This window comes from Phaethon aethereus, assembly GCF_964289735.1.
Source record: "Phaethon aethereus genome assembly, chromosome: 3".
Taxonomy (NCBI): domain Eukaryota; kingdom Metazoa; phylum Chordata; class Aves; order Phaethontiformes; family Phaethontidae; genus Phaethon; species Phaethon aethereus.
This window is the reverse complement of record NC_138576.1, coordinates 7,747,942-7,753,941: the sequence shown is the minus strand read 5'-3', so window position 1 is coordinate 7,753,941 and position 6,000 is coordinate 7,747,942.

The following is a 6,000-nucleotide window of genomic DNA, read 5'->3' as shown; positions in this document are numbered from 1 at the left end:
TGTACCAGTTAGCCAGGAGAAGCACAGATCAGGAGCCACGTGTGGGTAAGCTCAGGGCACTTTAGCCCCCATTCACAGCCAAAGTGAACCTTCACCCGGCAAAATTCACTTTACCAAGAGCTTCTCAGTAGAACCGTATTGGTGAAGCTGGCATCTCCCATCTCTGTGATGCCCAAAAGATATCACAAAGGGCTGTTGCAGAGAGCAGAGCTCTGCGCTCCTTCCCAGCTCCACCTGTGCCAGCCCAGCTCCATGCAAGTGCAGCAGAGACAAGAAGCCAACAGGCCCTGCCTGTGAATAGAGCAGGCTGGTGGCATGGAGAAACCACCCTCATCGGGAGGGTGAGGAGGCTGGTAGAGCTCAGAGAGGGTGGTAGCGGTTCTGGGGGGCTTCTCTGTATCACAGGGGACCAAATCACATCTTCATGGTGGCACCTAAGCTTTCAGCCTCAGTGTGCTCTTTTTGCTGGCGGTGGCCTACAAAAGCTCTGGCCGAGCGGAGAAAAACTACAGATACTCGAAATCTCTTCCAAGGAATTAGAGGGAGCAGGGAAATTGGTGGGATCTGGAGGATCCTCACTGTACATTTATTTTCAGTTACATCTATATGGCGGTGAAAAGTCACACTGGTGTGGTGAGGCTGTATCACCACACGATGGCATGCTCTCTCTTCAGCAGATGTTGGTGACTGTGTTGCAGCACAGGCACCGGACATTCTTTCTCCTGGTCCAGCAACCCAGAGCATTTGTTTGTCTCTTGAAAAACAAGGATGAACTTTAGAAAGACATTTACACAGGACTTCAGAGGATGACAGAGTCTCCAGTTGTGGCTGGAAGAAAATACTGAAGGCCATAGAAATACTACTGAGTTGACATGAAATGTTCTGGTGTATGGTCAGGTCTCTCTAGAACCTGCTAGTCAATGGTACGTTAAACATTAGAGCTATGAATATGCTCATTCCAACCCTACATTCATTTATTTTGGTTTCATTCTCCCGTAGTCCTGCTGATGCAGGCAGAAGAATGTCTTTTGAATGTGTATTACATAGTGCTTCGCACAAAGGTTTTTTCGCTAGTTTGGTCCAACCGCATTGTATGTGTTAAATGAAAAGGCAGAGACACTGAAGCATAAGCTGCTAAAAGATGTAGAAGTTTTAATGCTGGAAATAGTACTGATCTTTTACATCTGTCTACTGGGTGGGAAGATGATTTAGAGGTAATGATATTTATAATTTTCTTCTGAGACGCTGCAAAAACATATCTCCATGTGCTCGGGGTAGACCTGGTATTTTTTAAATGAGAATGCAGTTTCATCACTATCAAAACTTTCCATAGGAACATGTTGATTCAATTATGTTATATTCAGAAAAAGCACACCAAAGCCAGTGTTCTCAATTCCAGCTATTATTGGCAATGTTCTTGGAATGGAACCCTGTGATTTTTTCTGTTCCCAAATGGTAGGTTTCTAAATAGATTTCCTTTAATGGTTAAGTTATAAATTTTAACAATAGCCCCTATTTGCCTTTCTAGGTAGGCTAGTATGAAAAAAAAAAAAAGTGATTTTAAGAGGTTTGATTCCCAATGAAAAAGGGGGTAAAACAGATATTTTTCTTTTGTAGGAGAGGAAAATCTGTAGTCCTAAAAGCAGTTTTCGTTCTGAAACTGAAACTGTGTTGAAAAGTGTTTCCTGGAGATTGGTTGTGTATTACATGACCTGAGAGAGCAAGTCACTCTGCTATCCTGAACTCAACAGCAGCAGAATTAAACACAGCAGGTTTCAAGACTTTGACCACGTACCACTTACTGCAATCAAAGACAGCCTTAGCAGATCGGGACAGTTGGAAGGGCCTTGTTTTTCCAACTGTGTAACCACAAGGGATGTTTAACCAGAATTGTTCTTAGTTTTATTAGGAAGTATCTGATTCTTTTCTACTTTCACTTTTTATTAGCCATGATCTTGAATCCAAGTCCAGCCAGCCATCGTCACCTTCCTCCTTGCACTCTTTCAAAGCTTCATCACATGAAAAAAAAAAAAAATGCATGCATGTGCTGACTCTCCAGAGAATATGACTTGGAAGAAATTGCCTACAGGTGAATACACTGAAAGAAGCAATTAAAAGGCAGTTCAGCACCACTGCAGGGCTTCTTCCTGCATAAAACACCTATGATGAATGGGCTGCGGAAATGTCATCATATTATACTACTGTGTAATAATGACACGTTCAGTAGTCATCTGTGGAGTGGTTTAGGTGATGCTGATCTTGCCTTGGAACAAGTATAAAGTAGGTAACACATAAGAGTCCATTTCATTCCTGTTTTTCATGATTCTGTGGACTTGCACAAGTCTAAAATGTAAAAATAGCCATTATGGGCCAAGCCAAATACCTATCAGCCATAGCTATGGCTAGTAAATTAAATGGGACTTTTCTTTTGCACTCATATGGCTAATGCTTCTAACTCCCTGCTTTCCAAATGCAGTGGCCATGTCCAAACTTTGCAACATCAGGAATGGTCCCTGGTCTGTGCTAAATCCATGCACAACACAAACATAACTTGTCTCTAGTAGGGATAAATAGTAAGTGCTTAGGAAAGGCAAATAAAAAGAGAATAAATATGGAGGATATGGAGGGTATTTCCCCTGTTGAACTCACCCAGGGTCCGGTAATCTGTGGTTTAGTGACTTAAGGAACAAGATGGATGTTGTATCTGCTTCATATTTATGAGTCCTAAACAGACCTGCAGCCACTGAAAATAGTATAATTAAATGCTGAGTCTTTAATTACAAACTTTTTCTGACTATTAAAAGATTGTTATTTTCCTATTCACTAAGGCCTATTGGCTGGGTGTTGCTTTTGCTACTCTTCCTTCTATAACCTCTGGCCACATCTGTGTCTTATGTGATCCAGACGTTTTCCTTGGCAGAACTGCTGGCCAGACTGTCATCACAGCTTGTCAAGATTACTATGCTATGCTTGTTCAGGAAATCCTAATCCAGCTGCACCATCCAGTTCTATTCAATGAGCTGCTGCAAACACATGTTTTTTCCAGACTATCGTTTCTGTTCCGACAATTGATTTCTCTTTGAGTTCATCTTCTAAGTCCAGGCCTTTCTTTCACAGTAATGTCGTATGCACATGGGCCAATTAAGGGAACACGTGAAACTTGTTTGCAAAGAGGTAAAAGCCAAATACAGAAAGGGCAAAGGAGTCATTGACTCTAGAGGTCTGCTGCCACCTTATTTACATACCCCAATTCCCAGTACAGTGGAAGACAACACACAGACACTTCACACTAGTATGTTGATGTAAAAGATATTTAGCAGGAAATATTGATGAGAGTAGTGTTTTTAAAGTCCTCCTTCTCTCTTAGATGTAGGTACCTATACAAAAGTTGGATTCAGACACCTGAATTAAACTTTTGGATACAGAGAGCTGGTTCATTTTCCATTTGAACAGAGAGAAAGGAGGCTGCCTTTTTTATAAGAACTGTGATGGTTACCGCTTTCAACAAATATGGAGGAAATCTGAGCTCCTCAGCCTGAAGTTCTTCAGGCTCAGCAACTCCTTTTTCCAGTAGGAGCACCCGAAGGAGCTAGCTATTAACTAAACACATATTCAGGAAACCCCTAGTTCCTTCTGGTTGAGGCTGTGAAGACAAATCCCCAAAATTTATGGAGACAAAGGGAGAACAAACAAGGGAAAACCTGGTTCTTTAAGCAAGTTGTGAGGCATGATCAGGGAATCTCAGGTTCTGCTCTCTACTCCCAGGCTGTTTTATTAAAAAGTACTGAATAAAATGCATGAACCTCCTTGAGGTTCATGGGCACAGCTAACTGCGGTGGCAGCCAGCAGATGCAGCATCTTGTGCAGCAGCCTCTGAGTTCTGCTTTGGGAGCTTCTGGATCTCGTGGGGATGGTGGCCAGGATCATTGGGGAATGCACAGGAACCCTCTGAGAAACCTGAGTGTCCCTGCTGCTGCCGGGTAAGGAAAAGGTAAGGGGAACCACAAAGGTCTGGGACTGAGGAAGCTCTAGCAACTGCTGATGAACATGGTCAGCTGCCTGTGACCCAGAGTGCCTGAAGGCTTTGTTTCTGCTGCATTCTGTATTCTTCTGTATAGGGAGGATCAAGCAGCCTTTGAGCTGCAGTTTTCTCTAGGTTGTACTATACTATGTGCATTCAGATGAACATGTAGAAACCTTCTTCCTTGCCCTAGAAAGCACCGGGTCGGGAGGCAGAAATCATGGGCTGTGCACGTCCTAATCATGCAAGAAATCCTAATTGTCTTGTCTTTTCTTATAATCAGCTTCTGACTCTTAGAGAATGATCAACACCGACAGTTAGACATATAACTCTATCTGCACTGCAGCTGTTGAATTTTAACCTTTCTTTTAATATCTTCATATAATGCAAGTACAATTCTTGATTTACCCTGTTTATTTCTAGTTGACCATCAAATGCTTAAATGCTCTGGTCTTCAGTGAGGAGGAACATTATGAATGTCTACAAAACGACATTGTTAACTTTAGCATATGTGCATGCATATGTAGTTGGTCCAGAGATGCCATTTCTTATATTTAGGAGAATGCAGTTCATATAATATATTCATGATGCTTCACATTTTACATAATTAAACGTGACAATGCCATTTGATATGATCACTTAATCTTGTATTTGTGAGCAAGGTATAATTAACAGTATAGACACTGTGCCATTTTGGAATTTGCTTTCAGTGAGTCTAATAACATCACGTAGCTAGAATGCAATTGATAGTTTATCTTTAGTTCTATGCTTTGCAATTAAACTTTTTAAGACAGCCAGATTAGAAACAGGATGTTCAAACATGGTGACTTCAACTAGAACGCATGCCCAACAACACAATTTTTAGGCTATTTCAATAACAGTTTTTGTAAATAAATTATACTCCTTGAAGAAAACGCATTTTATGGCTTTATAGATAAGAATTTTTCTTTGGAAGATCCTGGGAAAATGAACTTCCTGATACAAATTCCGTGCCTCTGACTTCTCTGTACAACTAAATTTTTCTTTGAAATTACTGAAAGATTTGGCTCAAAGTGTACAGCAAACTTGTTACTTCTTCTTCTAACAAATCAAGGTTATTTTCTACAGATGCAATGAGAATTCATGCTGGAAACCTTGGGGTATTTTACAGCTGTATCTAGAGTGTTAAATTAAACAGTGCCAGGGGCTGGGCATTGGAACTTCATTATCCAATACCTTTAATAGGGACTCCTAATATTTTCCTATGCGATTCCCGCATGTGCTGAGGAGTTGTTACGTACCGTAGACTATCCCTAGTAAGCAATTTGGGTGCATTTACCTATTTTTTGATTAAATGAGAATTTAATATTATGGCTGTGGTCATACCGGGCCAGTTAAGGCAATGTTACAAATTAGTTCATTAATAGAGATGACAGCTGCCTCTCACAACCGTGAACTTCATTACATAGTCAGATGATGCCATAGGATTTGATAGACTGAAATACAAGACTATGCCAGGAAATGCAGAGACATTGAATCAGCTCTGCCACTGGTTGTAGTCTCAATATTCCTAAGCTAGGGCATAGCTGGGAATGGCATTTAAAAATAATTAACTGTTGCTTTTATCCTTACATAATATTATTGAAATATACAGACCACGGTCTTTCAAATTATACCAGTCTTAAACAGAGGATCAGACTTAGAATATTGCCTCTCCATCCACTGCTCCAAATAATGCTTGTAGGGGTCCACTAATCTAATGAACACATTTTCAGTTTATATGACTACATCTGAGCGTATTTTCTAGACTTTTTCTATAGTTAATGGAGAAAAGCAAGTGTCTTTACGCTCTTTCTTTCTGACTTGGATGTGTGAAACAGCTGAGTCACAGGTCATTAAGTGCATATTTATGAGAAAAAACAGAAAAATTAGCTGAGAAAATATCAGGCTGGAGCTGATGTCTGGATGTCATCTGGAGCACCCCTCTGCTCAAAGCAAGG